This window comes from Toxorhynchites rutilus, chromosome 3 (assembly GCF_029784135.1).
Source record: "Toxorhynchites rutilus septentrionalis strain SRP chromosome 3, ASM2978413v1, whole genome shotgun sequence".
Classification (NCBI taxonomy): Eukaryota; Metazoa; Arthropoda; class Insecta; order Diptera; family Culicidae; genus Toxorhynchites; species Toxorhynchites rutilus.
In genome coordinates, this window is record NC_073746.1 from 164871440 (window position 1) to 164888745 (window position 17306).

General features: G+C 41.7%; 1 protein-coding gene across 1 annotated transcript in view; it reads left to right on the top strand.

The window, feature by feature from the left end:
• The window catches only part of LOC129780298 (6-phosphofructo-2-kinase/fructose-2,6-bisphosphatase 1-like), a 270999-nt gene that overhangs the window by 27822 nt on the left and 225871 nt on the right, over nucleotides 1–17306 (top strand). The gene's annotated exons all lie outside the window — the stretch shown is intronic.

The window sequence follows — 17306 nt, forward strand, 5'->3', positions numbered from 1 at the left end:
GTCGTATTGGTCGCACCCTGTACGGATTCGGGGCCAGCATCACCCTAACATTGGAGCAGGGAAAAAGCCTTTTTTAGTGTGTTTGAGGAGCTTACTTCTAAAAAGGGCGTAAAAACCTGCTAATCTTTTGCTGAAAATAGAAAAGAAGAAAGAAAGAAAGTTTGTCAATATAGGTAGATCCTTTAGGAAATCGATGGTCCTTTTTTCTTCAACGACGTCTTCTGCTAGTGCTGTCCTTAAGTTGTCTGCAACCTGAAAATTGATTCTTGGAGCATTAAATTTATGGCATATGATTAAAATGTGTTCCACCGTGAGTCTAACATTGCACGACTCACATAGTGTTGGTTCCAAGTGAAGCATAATGAATTTATGCGTTAAAACGGTATGCCCAATACGTAAACGTGTTAGGCATACTTGTGTGGATCGGAGAATACTACCCTTCCAGGCAAGGGTGGTTGGTCCATAGTTCAGAGAACCTTCCTCTTTGGCGAGACGATCAGCCTGTTCATTACCCTGGATTCCGCAGTGACCTGGGACCTAGCAGAAAATGATGTCCTTCCTTGTAATTTTTTCCTCAATGCTTTGCATCTAGGGATTGCATCACCGCAAGTTTTTGCTACTTAACTTGCTGATTAAAGTAATATTTAAGGACACTAATAATGGATCTAAGTGCTCCCGTGGCCGAGTGGTTAGCGCCACACCTGACATACCGGGGGTTCGGGTTCATTACCCGTTCTGGTCGGGGAAATTTTCTCCGATTTGCACTGTGGTCACGCGTATTCTAGATCTTGCCACTCAGAATGCATTCAAGGTGTGTTATTTGGCATACAAATCTCAACTAAGTACTAATAAAAACGACGCGAGTAATACTACGTTGAAACGGCGAAGTTCCTCTAGGAACGTGAGTGCCAATTAAGAAGAAGCAGAATAATGGATCTAATTAATGAAATTCCCAGAAGAGGAAGATGCATTTCAGAGTCCAATGATGTTGGGCGTGCAGTACGAAGAGCATCAAACACCATTGTCAGGTATTTACTGGATGTTTTTTTATTTATAATGATACTACATCCCATTGAGAGATTAGATCTTCTTCACAATTTTTCGCCAATAGTCCCGATTCATGGCTGCAGTTTTCCAACTCCCGGCTGCACCGATTCTTGCCAAGTCCTGCTCCACCTGGTCCAACCACCTCGCTCGCTGGGCTCCTCTCCTTCTTGTTCCTACCGGATTCGATGCGAACACCATCTTTGCAGGGCTGCTGTCCGGCAATCTTGCAACATGCCCTGCCCATCGCACTCGTCCAGCCTTGGCGACTCTCTGAATGCTGGGTTCGCCGTAGAGTTGCGCCAGTTCGTGATTCATTCTCCTTCTCCATACTCCGCTTTCCTGTACACCACCGTATATTGTTCTGAGCACTCGGCGTTCGAAAACTCCAAGCGCTTGTGAGTCCTCTTCAAGCATCGTCCATGCTTCGTGCCCATAGAGAACAACCGGTCGAATTAGGGATTTGTACATGGTACACTTCGTACGGGGTCGGAGTTTGTTGGACCTCAAGGATTTGCGGAGCCCATAGTAGGCACGACTTCCATTGACAATGCGTCTTCGAATTTCACGGCTGTTGTTGTTGTCAGTTGTTATCAACGAGCCAAGGTAGACAAATTCCTCTACCACCTCGAGCTCGTCGCCGTCGATCACAACACTATTACCAAGAAGAACTCTGTTGCGATCAGTCCCTCCAGCTAGCATGTATTTAGTCTTAGACGCATTGATCCCAAGCCCAATCAGCCCTGCTTCGTGTTTCAGTCGGGTATACAAGTCGGCTACCGTCGCATGTGTTCTTCCGATTATGTCCACGTCGTCGGCGAAGCAGACAAACTGACTAGACTTGTTGAAAATCGTGCCCCGCATGTTGAAGCCCGCTCTCCGCATAACACCTTCTAGCGCCACGTTGAAGAGCAGACAGGAGATTCCATCGCCTTGTCGAAGTCCCCTGTGAATCTTAAATGATTCCGACAGCTCACCTGAGATCCGCACACTGCACCGCACACCGTTCATCGTTGCCTGAATCAGTCTTGTCAGCTTTCGGGGAAAGCCGTGTTCGTCCATGATCCTCCATAGCTGTCGTCGGTCGATTGTATCATATGCGGCCTTGAAGTCGACGATAATGTGGTGTGTAGGGACCTGATACTCGCTGCACTTTTGGAGGATCTGCCGCAGTGTAAAAATCTGGTCCGTCGTCGAGCAACCGGGCATGAATCCGGCCTGATAACTTCCCACAAATCTACTTACTATTGGCGATAGGCAGCGGAAGAGGATCTGAGACAAAATTTTGTAGGCACCATTCAGGATTGTGATGGCACGATAGTTTCCACAATCCAACTTGTCGCCTTTTTTATAGATGGGGCAGATTACCCCGTCGTTCCACTCCTCCGGTAGCTGTTCTGTGTCCCAGATCCTGACTATCAACCGGTGCATACACTCTACAAGTTTTCTCGGACCTCCCTTGAAGAGCTCCGCTACGAGGCCATCCTTACCAGCTGCTTTGTGGTTCTTGAGCTGATTAATGGCCTCCTTAACTTCACCCATCGTCGGGGGTGGTACGTCGTCGTTGTTCATTGCACCGGTGTAGTCCTCCTCAACGCCGTCTAGGTCTCCTGTCTGCGCGCTGTTCAGGTGTTCATCGTAGTGCTGCCTCCACCTTTCGATCACCTCGCGTTCGTTCGTCAAGATGTCTCCTTCTTTGTTTCTGCACATTTCGGCCCGCGGCACAAAGCCTTTGTGCGAGGCGTTTAGTTTCTTAAAGAACTTCCGCGATTCTCGAGAACGATAAAGCAGCTCCATCTCCTCACACTCTTTCTCTTCCAGGCGGCGTTTTTTTCCCGAAAGAGATGTGTTTGCTGCCTTCGCTTCAGTTTGTATCGTTCCACGTTTTGTCGAGTCGCTCTTTGCAGCATGGCTGCGCGTGCTGCATCCTTCTCGTTCAGGAGCGCTCGGCACTCGTCGTCAAACCATTCGTTCCGTTGTCCTCGTTGTTCATACCCGATGACGGTCTCTGCTGTGCTGCTAAAGGGTGTGTCACATCAAATTGCATCACGGAAAAAACGCTGTAGAAATTTAATTTTTAGGAATTATATCTTCAGCTTTCGCTTTAAAATCAGATAAGAGTGTATAGATCACGTTGGCCATGCTTCACTGTCAATTTTTCGTAAATTTGGAAATATGTCGTCGAACGAAAAAGAGCGTCGTGAATTAATCCTGTGCACTCATTTCGAGAATCCGGAGTTGTCACATCGGGACATCGGTAAGATGCTGGGAATCGTCCAATCCACGGTCAGCAGAGTACTAAAACGATACTTCGAGAACCTAACCATCGACCGGAAGGTGAAGAACGGCAAAAATGGATGCTCCGTCAGTGAAAAAGATCACAAGCGCGTAGTTAAGCAGTTTAGACGTGATCCGAGAAGTTCGGTCCGTGGTGTCGCCAATAAGCTGAATTTGTCAAGTTCATTCGTCCAGCGGACCAAGCAGCGGGAGGGCCTGCGTACATACAAGGTTCAGAAGGCTCCTAACCGCGACGAAAGGCAAAACATGGTGGGGAAGACGCGAGCCCGGAAGCTGTACACCGAAATGCTGACGAAGCCGCATTGCCTGGTAATGGACGACGAAACCTACGAAACCGACGAAACCTTCGTCAGCTGCCGGGCCTGTTGTTCTTCTCCGCAGAGGACAAATTCAGCGTTCCGGAGGAGATTCGCAAGCAGAAACTATCCAAGTTTGCAAAAAAGTACATGGTGTGGCAAGCGATCTGCTCTTGCGGAAAGCGGAGCGCCCCCTTCGTGATGACCGGCACGGTAAACGGGCAGGTTTACCTTAAGGAGTGCCTACAGAAGCGTTTACTACCACTATTGAAGCAGCACGAGAGCCCGACCATCTTCTGGCCGGATCTCGCTTCGTGCCACTATTCCAAGGACGTGTTGGAGTGGTACGAAGCCAACGGGGTCACCTTCGTGCCAAAGGAAATGAACCCGCCCAACTCGCCTGAGCTTCGCCCAATAGAGAAATATTGGGCGATTATGAAGCAGGCCCTCCGGAAGAACCCAAAAGTTGTCAAATCGGAGGCGGACTTCAAGAGAAAATGGATTTCTGTTCAAAAAAACTACAACCTGACGTTGTACAGAACCTTATGGACGGGGTAAAGAGGAAGGTACGAGCATACGGGCTTGGGCTCGAAGTATGAAAAATGGAAAATGCCAAAAGTTGTTTAATAGTTTTTATTTTACTGTCTAAAATTTTCAAAAGGATCGGTCTACTGGGCGAATTTCTACAGCGTTTTTTCCGTGATGCAATTTGATGTGACACACCCTTTAATTGCTGCTTTTAAGATGTTCCAGCATTCATCGAGGGGAATAGCATCCAGTTCGTCTACCCCCGGTAACGCAGCTTCATGACGCTGCGAGTATGTTGCAGCAATGTTCGGCTCCTGTAGTCGTCGTAGGTGATACCGTGGTGAGCGCTGGTGTCTTATGTTATTGACGACTGACAGTTTAGAACGCAGTTTGACCATCACCAGGTAGTGGTCTGAATCGATGTTAGCGCCACGATAGGTTCTGACGTCGATGATATCCGAGAAGTGCCGACCGTCGATCAAAACGTGGTCAATTTGTGTTTCTGTTTGCTGTGGTGATCTCCAGGTGTAACGGTATTGGAGGCTGTGCTGGAAGAAGGTGCTACGTATGGCCATGTTCTTGGAGGCAGCGAAGTCGATAAGTCTTAGGTCGTTTTCGTTGGTTCGCTGATGGGCGCTGAACCTACCAATTACCGGTCTTAATTCCTCCTCCTGGCCGACCTGAGCGTTCAAATCACCGATGACAATTTTGATGTCGTGTTTTGGGCAGCGATCGTATTCACGCTCTAGCTGCGCGTAGAATTCTTCTTTATCGTCATCGGTGCTAGCTAGATGGGGGCTGTGGACGTTGATAATACTGATATTGAAGAAGTGGCCTCTCATCCTCAATCTGCACATTCTTTCATTGATCGGCCACCAACCAATCACCCGTTTTTGCATCTCCCCCATCACGATGAAAGCTGTACCCAGCTCGTGTGTGTTGCCGCAGCTCTGATAGATGGTATATCCACCATGGAACGATCCCACCATCGAACCTTTCCAGCACACCTCCTGCAGCGCAACGATGTTGAAATTGCGGGCTCTCAATATTTCCGAAAGAATTCGGGTACTCGCAAGAAAATTGAGAGACTTGCAGTTCCATGTTCCGAGTTTCCAATCTCTAGTCCGTGTTCTTTGCGTGGGTCTAGTCCGATTGTCCTGTCTCGAATTTCTTTGTGAATTTTCCTGTGCGTTTTATTTTTACGGATGGCTTGCAGGGCCTGCACCAACCCCCTGTCTCGCCGGAGGACCGTCGTGCACAGCTCTTTTTAGAGTCCCCGCTGGCACGAAGACAGTGATCAGCCGCCCCTAACATGGGGATCAGACGCTGTTTTGAGCCGCACCTCCTTGGTGAACAGACGCTCGGATAGGCCCCCTTCCCTGTCAGCATACGACCAAGATCCCATCGGGGTTGATTACCCGATCTTCACTATGGTTACTCGTACCCCAGCCGGCACCACGGGGAGGTAGGGATAGGAGTTACTGGACAGGAAGCTAAGGACCACGAGTGGGGTCTATTTTATGCCTGCAGGTACGTGAAGTACCGATGGTACGCTTAGTCCAGTCATTTACCAACCATTACTGGATGTTAATACCTTTGAATACTGCAATAGTCGTTCAAATTTTTCCTGCAGGTTCTGCATCGTTTTGTGGATTTTTCCCTCATGTTGTCCAGCTACTGAATCAATACCATAATCGTGAAATTTCATCAAGCCACAAACGATTTCAAAGCCTTGCTTGATCAATGCAGTCCGTGATGTTTGATAGAAGACGTCGAAGTCATCATTAATTGTGTCACGAGCAAAATGATTATTAATATACGCGAACAAATCTGTATATAGGAAACATTTTATGAAATACTTCCAAGCAGCTGCTTCGAAATTTCTGATGGTTGCTCGGATAGTTGTTCTGGCATAAATTGCAATCCAACGTCAGCTTCATAAAGGGTGGAGTTCTTCCGGCATATCAGTTCAAAAGCCACCAGAATTGGTACAAGGGCATCAACCAATTGCTTCGTCGCTGAAGCTTATCCTGTGTTTCGTTTTCAGATCGAGAAGCGATTTTTAAACTGAAGCTCGGAGGTCGTAGAATCGGCGCAAAAATGCCACATGTGTTTTTTTCGATCTTATTTTGATTCTCGAGTAATATCTCAAAGTGCCATAAAGGAAAATATTATTTATGATGTAAAAATGAAAATTACCGAAATTACCAACTATTATTTTCAAAAATTAGAGAGAATGAACATAAAAATCAGGAGAAATCAGGATAGCTCATATTGTGTTGTCTGAAATATTTGAAGCGATTTTTGGAAACACAAACGCATGATTTATGTGTGATACACGTCATTAAGGAATTGTGAAATGAGCTTATTGACTAATAGAAGTGTCAACCGAACTGAACAAGATGTACTCAGGCGACACGGGCGGTGAACCAGTATGAACCACACCACTATATGATACAAGGGATACTTGTATCTCATAGCAGGCGATACTTTGGTTAACGTGTGTAACCATGACTCGTCCTCTTTCCTCTGTGGGCGTTCGTGCTAGTAAGACGTGATTTAACATTGGGGGATTCCCCTTCGGAGCCAGAATTGCACATTGGCAATCCTGCCAGGAGCTTTAATTGAATAAAGTCCAATATGGTTTATATTCGGACTATTAATTCCCATAAATATAGCAAGTTCTTGAAACGAAGAGAATCCCCCAAACAAACAATGTAAGTAAAAGTGAAAATCAAGTAATGTATGAAAAATTAGTGATGCAAGATGTCTGCACGGCAATAGCGAGACGGGATGTCCGCATGAGAAAGCGAGACGAGATGTCCGCACGGCAAAAGCGAGACAGGATGTCCGCACGGAAGGAAGCGAGACGGGATGTCCGCAAGAAAGCGGAACGGGATGTCCGCACGGCAAAAGCAAGACGGGATGTCCGCACAGAGATAGAGACGCGAGATGTCAGCACGAAAAACGCGAGACGGGCTGTCCGCACAGCAATAGCGAGATAGTCTATCTCAGTTGAATATACAGTATTCACAATGGTATCGATGTTTGAGGGTTTGTATGCGTCATTGGCGCCCACTGAAAAGCTGAGGTCACTCTTGGAACCGGTTGTTTTAGTATTACTTTTTCATGCGAAAGCAATCCCATGAATATTTCGTCGGATCAAGGCTAAAATTTTGCGTCAAGAAAATCAGGATTCATCGAGATGTCATTCCGCTCAATATAATTGGAAAGAGTTTTGCTTGCGTAAGGTTAATTTTTTTTATCGAAAGCCGTTTTTTGGGTGACTTTGAATAGCGCTTACGTTAATATAGCTGTTGCAAATGAATTTATCGAAGCGAACTTGAATGATACTGTGCTAGTATTGTGCGTATCCGTTGACCAAGAAAATATACGAAACAATATGGTTGGAATGTAAAAGGAGCGTTCATGAAACTGGCGGAAGTACAGTGTACAAAGGCAAATTGATTGCGAGGTTGCCTGGATTACGCGAAGATTAATAACGACAAGCGAAGTTTTCTAGTCATATTCCTGGGCCAAAGGTGAATGAGCATGTTGGGATATGTGTATCATTTGTGTATATATACTCTTATATATTACAAAATAGTATGTGCACCGCTGAACCAATGATAATTTTCCACGTAAGATTGATAAAGAAAGTTCGATTCTTCTAATAAGAGTTGTCCAAGACATTATGGACATTTGGTTACAGCACGAATTTAATCGAGACACATGTGAAGAGGCATTTGAAGCGAAAGCGATATCATCTGGGTCACCTCGGGCGTTCACGGTAGCACAAGAGGGACAAGTGTCGTTCAATGGAAGATATCCAAGGTAACGTCGGTACATATCATCTACTGATTGAACACAAGCTAAAAAAAGATAGAAAGGAACATTTAAAAAATCTTAGAGCTAGTCGACGCTCTCGTTGCGTTAAATGTAATCGTATGTACAACAAATTAGAAACTCGTCTTGCAGAAAACCGTAGATACAACGCTTGTGAAGTCACGAGTCATTTAGCCGTAGCGTATCGGAATACCTGCAATAAGAACACCAATCGAATCAGGACAGGATGCTGGAAAACAAAAAATAAAAATTATTTTTCACGCATATTGTAATTTTCGGAGGTTTCATTTTTTTCTTGCAAACCATTCTTCCGTCGCTTCTCATATACTTTGGTTAACGTGTGTATCCATGATTCGTCCCCTTTCCTCTGTGGGCGTTCGTGCTAGTAAGACGTGATTTAACATTGGGGGATTCCTCTTCGGAGCCAGAATTGCACAATTTCTCTAGGCAAACCTTCATTTATTCAAGTTTTGTTCCACGATCTTCCGCCATCTTTCACACAGGCAGCTAAAAATGTTATCCTCTCGGAACATGTTTGCTTTCTCATCGAAAACTGTTTCATAAAAATTAAAGAAATATATTTTCTATGCTATCCATTGTGTCGAAGTACGTGTGCTTGAGAGGATTTCGCAGGGGCCTTAACCTGTGATAATCTGATGGTGCAATATCCGTTTAGTTCAGCTGGTGGGGTAGCACATGAAGTTTGACGTTTCTCTGATGGAACACGACGACTGTCACATTGCACTAATTCTGGAAGTTTTTTTTAGTTTGTTGCGAGCAGTAGTTGTGGGAATTTATCGACTGTTTGATTAGTAGAAGCTCATAATGGAGCTTCGACAATAATGAATAAGTTCAGCTTCGAAATTAATTTCGAAAGATGATGAGTTTTTGTGGAAATATCAGCAAATTTATAGACAAAGTTGTAAAGTAAGAATTAGGACTACGTGTTTTAAATATTTGAAAAACAACAAGTAATTATTTTCATTCAAAATATTAGGCTGTCCTGCGGTATTTTTTTTGAATTTTCATTTGTTCATAAAATTAGTTACAATCATCTGTTTTAAGTCAAATATGCGCCGTTTTGTTCGATGACTTGTTCCCAACGAGATGCCAACTTCATAATACCCCTGTTATAGAAGCTCGCTTCCTTATTGGCAAAAAACTCGGATAGCCAATTTTCACAGGCCTCTTTTGTGGCTAACTTCTGACTACCTAGCTCGTTCGCCATGGATAAAAACAGGTGGTAGTCACTTGGTGCAAGGTCCGGACTATACGGCGGATGCAAAAGATCCTCCCATCCGAGCTCCCGGAGCTTCTGGCGCGTCACCAAAGAAGTGTGTGGCCTGGCGTTGTCCTGATGGAAGACAATGCGGCCTCTGTTTCTCAAAGATGGCCTCTTCTTCATGTGTGCTACCTTCAAGCGGTCCAGTTGTTGGCAGTACAGGTCCGAATTGAGCGTTTTGCCATAGGGAAGCAGCTCTTAATAGATTATTCCTTGACAATCCCACCAAACACACAGCAGAACCTTCCTGGCCGTTAATGAGGGCTTGGCCACCGTCTGAGCCGCTTCAGCGGGCTTCGACCACGACCGTTTGCGCTTCACGTTGTCGTAAGTGACCCACTTTTCATCGCCAGTCACCATCCGCTTCAGAAACGGGTCGATATTGTTGCGATTCAGCAGCGATTCACATGCGTCGATACGGTCAAAGATGTTTTTTTGCGTCAACGTGTGTGGCACCCATACATCAAGCTTCTTCAAATGGTTAATAACGGTTTGATGACTTATCCCCAGCTCTTGGCCGATGCTACGGCTGCTACTATGCCGGTCTTTCTCGGCTAATTCAGCGATTTTGTCGCAATTTTCGACGACAGGCCTTCCGGAGCGTGGCGCATCTTCGACGACCTCTACACCAGAACGAAACCGTTGAAACCATCGTTGTGCGGTGGAAATGGAAACTGTATCGGTTCCATAAACTGCACAAATTTTATTGGCATCTTGAGATGCATTTTTGCCTTTGTCATAGTAGTAAATACTGTAAAATATGTCGGATTTTTTCTTTATTTTGCTCCATATTTGCGACACTATAACTCACGAACGACTTAACCAAACAAAACACTTTCAAGGACTATATTATAGCGCGCAAAAATACCTTTCCAACAAGCTATAGTATGACTCGATACAATGAATACAACTAGAACTACGCGCTTACAACGACACCTCGCTTAAATACCGCAGGAATTTTTTGACAGCCTAATATAATAAGATATATTGATGTTAGATGTAAGTTGTGTGATTAGGACTAGATAATCTGTTGATGCTTAAAAGAAGGAGGTTTTAAGGAATATTGAACATATTTTTTCTGTTAATGATTTAATTATAGAAAAGGAAATTGGATATACTGAAATAATGTTAATACTAGTCGAGATAGAGTAAGTATTACTAATTCAAATAAGTAAAGTACACCAATCCATTATTTTCATTCAAGATTGCTAAACTGGAACTGTCTTTAGGAACGATAATATGAGAGAGAAAACACTTATTTCACCACAAATCAAATTATACGGAGCAAAGAGACGAAACTGAATTAAATCTTACACGCGAAGCTCACGACCCTTTTTGGGACTGTTTCAACGAAGTGGCAAACGAAAATGATAGTCACGTTCTTTACGTTTGGTGGTCATTAAATCCTAAGCAATCCCCGATTGACAAGGTTTGGTAGAGTTTATCATTCAGCTACTTTCAGTAGTGTTTACAGTGAAAGACTGTTCTCTGAAGCTGGCCTGATGAAGCAAAGCGTAATCGGTCGGTTAAAAAATTTATAATACAAGTCATAGTGTTGATGACTTAATATTATGAAATAATACTAATTTAATTTTGAAAAAAATATGATTTTTCCTTTGTTCATTAGGAATTATCGGTTTTTTTTAATATCCGGTATCCGGCCGGATAGCAAATATTGGCCGGATAGTTACCGAATATCCGTTTCATTTCTGAAATACACCATTTATTTTATTGAAAAAACTGCATGATCTTACACATTAGAATCAAAATAGAACGTTTCCAGAGAAAAAATTATTAACTTTTCGCATTTTCAACGAATTCGATGCATTCGTCACCCCATCTCCCAGACACGGGTGACATTTTCCTCGTTCAAATTGAATAGGATTTTCGACCGAATTTGATCGAATTGGCACTTGAATTTAGTATTTGAAGAAAAATAATTAAATCTAAACCATAACAGTATTATGTTTCTTATATACGTTTTAATGTTTTACATTACGGATGGTTTGTACTACTGCTTCATGCAAAACCCTTATAATGTTGCATTGACATGTGTTATTGTTGTTAGTTCGTCTTCAAATTGAAAAAAAGTATTACTGGATTATGTATACAAACAAAGCTTGACGGTCATAGATTAATTTTTTCGCAACTTGGGTCTTGCAAGAAACTCAGTCGGAGCGCGTTAGGCGACGATCGTGTTAAACAAAATTTTCTGTTGACTTTTTCTTAGAGGAATTTCTAGGGACAGTTTCCCAGAAATAAATCTATTGCCATGGCAACCCTGTCCCGAACGCGCAAACGCCTTTGTGTATACTGTATATCGAACATTTACCGAAATTAGGATGCTGCGAGTTGGATGATAAAATTTAAATGACTATTAAAACTGAATGGAGCTAAAGACAAAATATGTTCTGTAGTTTATTCATTCAATTATATCTTTTTCCTTAAATAAATAACGCCTAAAACGCCTAAAAATACACAATAGCTATACAGATCGGATTCGATTATACGGAGTATTGATTTTTTTTCACTCCGGATTTCGGAAAGGTTACATTTCTTCATGAAATAAGCCATATTAGAAATATAAAAACAATTTTTTTTCCAAACTGAACATAATCGAGTTAAAAATTGTACATAATCGAATCACACATGATCGAGTCTGTAAATAATCGATTCCGACCTGTATTGTATTCTTTTAGTCAAATCATTTCATTTGATACCAATAAGAGGGGATTGCAAAAAATACATAGTCGACCATTTTGTGGCGGCGACCTTTTCGAATTTATGTTGTTCATAGTGTAGTGTATTCTCCAAATCAAGCCATTCAGCCTTTTTTTGCGGCTGCCAAATTGAATTTTTCAGGATCATGGAATACGCAGTTTTATAATGACAGTAGAATTAAATGTATGTTCCAAATTTCAGATCAATAATTCAACAGGAGCGGGGTCAATTTCCTATTAATGTGGGACAACCCTACAAACATTCAAACATACATAGAAACAGGTCAAGCTGAATTAAACCATTCAAAAAGTATTTAGTTGTTTGGGGACTGCGGCCATCTTGAAATTGGATTTTCAATGATCTGCTATGTTCTACTAGTCAAGCATTTTCTTTTGATACTTAGCTATTCAATATAGAATTATTATATAAATTATTCAAAATTTCTGAAAATCAAAAGTAAAATACTCCGGATAATCGAATCCCGGATAATCGAGTCTCCGGATAATCGAGAGTAACCTGTATTACGGAGACACGCACAGTCTGTGAATATACGAGTTACGATTTTTCGCGCGAGTACAGGGGGTGTAATCAAAGACTTCTAGAGGTATTCGGGAAGACTCCAATTTTTTAGGGGTGCTGAAAATGTACGATGTAAATTTGGAAGTCATTTTTATGCAAAGAAAAAACCCGCAATTTTAGAGAGCTTGCAGAAAATTCTGTTTAAATTCGTTGAAAATGTAACAAGTGATAATACTGTGATAATTTTTCGATGAATTCAATTTTTTGATTTTTCATCATTCGATACAAAATTACTCGATTAAAATTGCAGATATTCGATTATTTGAGTTAATCGTACGATTAACCGACGTCTCTAGGTGCCATCACTGATGAATACACGGTGCCTGTCTGCCCAAGTTTGTATAGGAGACGTAAGCGACAAAATGAACAAAATGGACTTTTTCGTCGTTATTCGCAATGTAATACATTTTCTCAACATGCAAACAAACATTTTTTGTTCGAAAACATTTGTCTGTCCGCATAACAGACGTAGTTCCATACAGCTTTCATACATCGTTCGAAAATCAACAATTATCAGTATTATGTGCTGTAAGCTAAATCTACATTTGAATCACATTTTTTGTAGAGTCCAAACATGCCTGTCACGATAGTGTCTTATTACTTAGTGTTTCCTAGTAGATGAATATAAGAAACCATTGAAACGCTGCTCATATAACTACTATTTTCTGTACACTGCAATGCGATTAACAAAGAGAAGCAATTGTGTTTTTCAATGTTATAATTATCTAAATGTCTACATTTGAATCTTCAAGGCGAAGAGTAACAAACAACCGTGTTTTGTTTTCGATGTACATTGAGCATTCAGGGCAATCATTAAGTTTTCCGTCCACAAATCTGGTGGCTATTGGCGAATATCATCGCGCAAATTCCAGATAACAACGAAATAACAATCCTTAATCCTTCTTCTTAAATGGCACCAACGTTCCTAGAGGAACTTCGCCGTCTCAACGTAATATTACTTGCGTCATTTTTACTAGTACTTAGCAGAGCTGCGATTTGTCGTGAGAATCAAGTGATGGTACTCACACAAAGATAATCAACAAATTTTGTACTACGATTATCTTTGGTGACCATCACAAAGTCAGTCCAATAGTGTGAGAAGAGTATTATCACAACACTAACGCATGGTGAACTTCTACTTGACAGTAGAAATCCGAGCTCCTTGGTGAGTGTCCTGTCGCTGAAATGTCAGAATAGTGCGACACTCAAAAGTCTAACTGATGGTTTGGTGTTTGGCGATATTCACAACATTCGCCTCTTTGTGTTCGTTCTTTGTGACTAGGGATGCCAGATGTGAATATACAGTTTCATTTTAAATACAATTTGAAGAATATTGTGTTTTCAGGCATATATTTTCTTTTCAACTTTTCAGACGGCCTTAACGTTTTTAGCGGCACTTCGCCGACTCTACGTAGTAATACACGTGTCATTTGTATTAGTACTTAGTTTGTGGAATAACACGCCTTGCGTATCCCCTCTATTCCGGCTCCCGATCGGGTTTGAAATTAGCAAAATGATGCATTTTTTAACCCGTTCGACTTCGATTTTTTTACCAAATTTGTTTCTCATCATTGCAAGGATACTAAATTTGCAGACTTGTTCGCAATTTTACTGATATTTAATGTCCTGTCTATCCTGTTGCAAACTTATATTTTCAGTTGCAGACTGTAGGGATATGGTATTTCTTCTCTTTATGACTTGATTCCCTGTGCTTAAAACCCCTTTTTTCAAACATTACTTTGCTATTCTCGCGGTTACAAAAGTATCTGCATCTCAGATTTCATCAACATTTCAGATTTTTGTCGATGATTTTCAAAAAAATCTGGAGGTGATGCATTTACTCTGACAAATACCAACACGAAAACAACAAGTCACCAAGTATTTTTGTATTATAGATCAAATATTTTTGTGTACAATGGCTCTCTGAGTTGACCGCTACCGACCGCGCCAGCTGTCCAAACTGGACTACCACAAAACGTAAGTTGCGCATCTGATTAATCTTCGGTCCCAGGGAGACTTCCCGCATCTCATGTTATACGGTCCTTCCGGGCCAGTAAGAAAACTCGCATCATGTATCTGCTGTGGAAACTTTACCAACCGGGCGTGGAACGGCTACGCAATGAAATAATAAAATTCACTACGCCCTCGAACCGGAAGGTGGAAATCAGTACCATCAGCAGTAATTACCACATCGAGTTGAATTCATCGGTTACCAGGATATATGACAGGGTGGTCGTGTCGGATTTGATCAATCAAATTGATCCCAGCGGGTAGAGTGAATATGAGACTCGTCTTGTCCGTGATGGATTAGCTGACCAAAGATACCCAGGATGCGCTGAGAAGAACCATTGAAAAGTATGTGTCTAGGTGCAGATTGATTTTGTGCGCCAATTCTACTTCGCTGGTTATTCCCGCGGTGAGAAGTCGTTGCTTGGGAATAAGGGGACCGGCTCTATCTTAGGAGGATATTCTTAAAATTTTGAATGTAATATTGTCATTTGTTTGTTTCTTGAATGTAACAACACTATTTGCATTTCAGCACATTCCTTCGGAGAAAAGAATTACGCTATCCTCATGCTGGAAGCTTGCAAGGTACAACCGTAACCGTTCACGGTCAACTAAGAAGTAGCGGAAATTGACTGGAAAATATTCCATCGAGAAACCGCCAATCAGATTGTCCTCGAACAAAGTCCACAGAAGCTGGAGGGGGTCAGCGAACGGCTATACGAGCTGCTATTTCAAGGCGTTCTATCGAATGTTATAATGTGTGGATTGGTACCGAATCTGGTTAAAAATTGCGATATGAGTCTGAAGACGCAAACATTGAATTTTGCCGGGCATTATGAACACTGGATGCAGCAAGGAAGCAAACATATATTCCATCTGGACGTGTTCGTGGCGCGGTTTGTAACACTGTATAAGAAGTTTCTCAATAAAGCCTCAATGGAAGTGGATGATTTTGATTTTGAGCGATTCTTTGAGATCGCAATTTTCTTTTATTTTAATAAAAAAAAAATGAAATTTTTGTGTTCATCTCACGTTTATTAACTAAACTTCAATAGGCTTAACATCTGGTAAGGCTTAACTCTAAATAAAAAAAACCCCTTGTCGGTTTTCAATCGGATCATTTTCATGATCCGCAAATAATTATGAAATGGTAAATTTATCAATATACTTGAATACCATTTCATTCAAATAATGGTTTTGGCTGCACCATGTTTATTTCAAAATTATATTTAATATAACTTTTAAAATTATGACACCGTAATCTTTTTTATTATAAATGTTTGTTTATTTCAACTGCAAGAAATAAATACTCGAATACTGAAAGACAATTGTTCGAATGACTCGAATATTTAAAAATGGCCCCACAATTAATCGATAATCGAATAAACGAAAAATTTAGACATCTCTAACAACAACAACAACTTCTATTTCAACAAACATATCTAAACCAAGGAAAGTGAAGTGGAAGGTAAAACGTAATGTCAGAATTGCCGTTCGGACGTATCCCGTAAGTTTGAATTTATTTACATAGATGGTATCTAAACAACACTAAACATTGGCTTTCGTCGGCACAGTTGATTGCCGTTATGAACCAGCACAAAAAACAAAGCTGCAAATTATGCACCATGTCGGTACCACGATTAAAGCATTCCCTGAATAAATCATATCACATTAGCCGAGCCAGCTGGCGGAAGCATATGCATAAAGGTTACTAGGTTACTATTTTCAACGACAACTGTTTATTTATTATACTGCTTCAAATACCTTCGACGAAATCAAATGTAACCATACCAACGTAAGTAATAACATAAACAAATCCAAACCTTTCGTCTTGCCATTCCTCATACGTCTTTTCTAAATAGTGTAAATTATGAGCCACCTGTTAACTCCACCTTCTTAATCTAAACAACCGTCGCGATTGTCAAAAATGATTGGAACTGTCTGATCACTCACATTTCTACTACCATCATACGCCACAACCACCGCTCTCGTAACGTAAAGTTGTAAACAGAGCGATCGGCAGTGAGAGGCATTGAAACCAACCGTCATTTGGTTAGGTGTCAGAAACAAGAGAGTGAGTATCACTACTAAATATTTGGATCTCACGTGCCGTGAGAGGAATTGAGTGACTATGGTCAGCTTTTTTGTGACATTGACGGTGATGGATTGCAGCTCTGCAAATAACACGCCTTGAATGCATTCTGAGTGGCAAGCTCTAGAATACGCGTGACCACAGTGCAAGTCGGAGGAAAGTTCTTTTACGAAAAATTCCCCCGACCAGAACGGGAATCGAACCCGAACCCCCGACATGTTAGGTTTTGACGCTAACCACTCGGCCACGGGAGCACATCTGTGATGGTTAACAGAATCTAATACTGTTTTACTGTAGTTTCGACTTTTTTTTCTCTATTATAGTGACTTTCAACACATTTTGGCTGGTTCGTCACTTTTACATCCATTTTTGAAAGAATGCCGGAAGTGAGAATTGAACTCGTGATCTCTGCGTGAGAGGTATGGATGTTACCACTACGCTAGATCGCTTCCACTAGTTTTGACTTTCTTTTATACTATTGATGATGTAGCTATGAATGTTAATTATGCACAAACTACTTGTCAAACTTCCAGATAACAACTAACTGTTATCCTTATCTCGTCTTCCGAAAAAAAATGAACCGCACTATCATGAGAATCTGATATTATGCTAT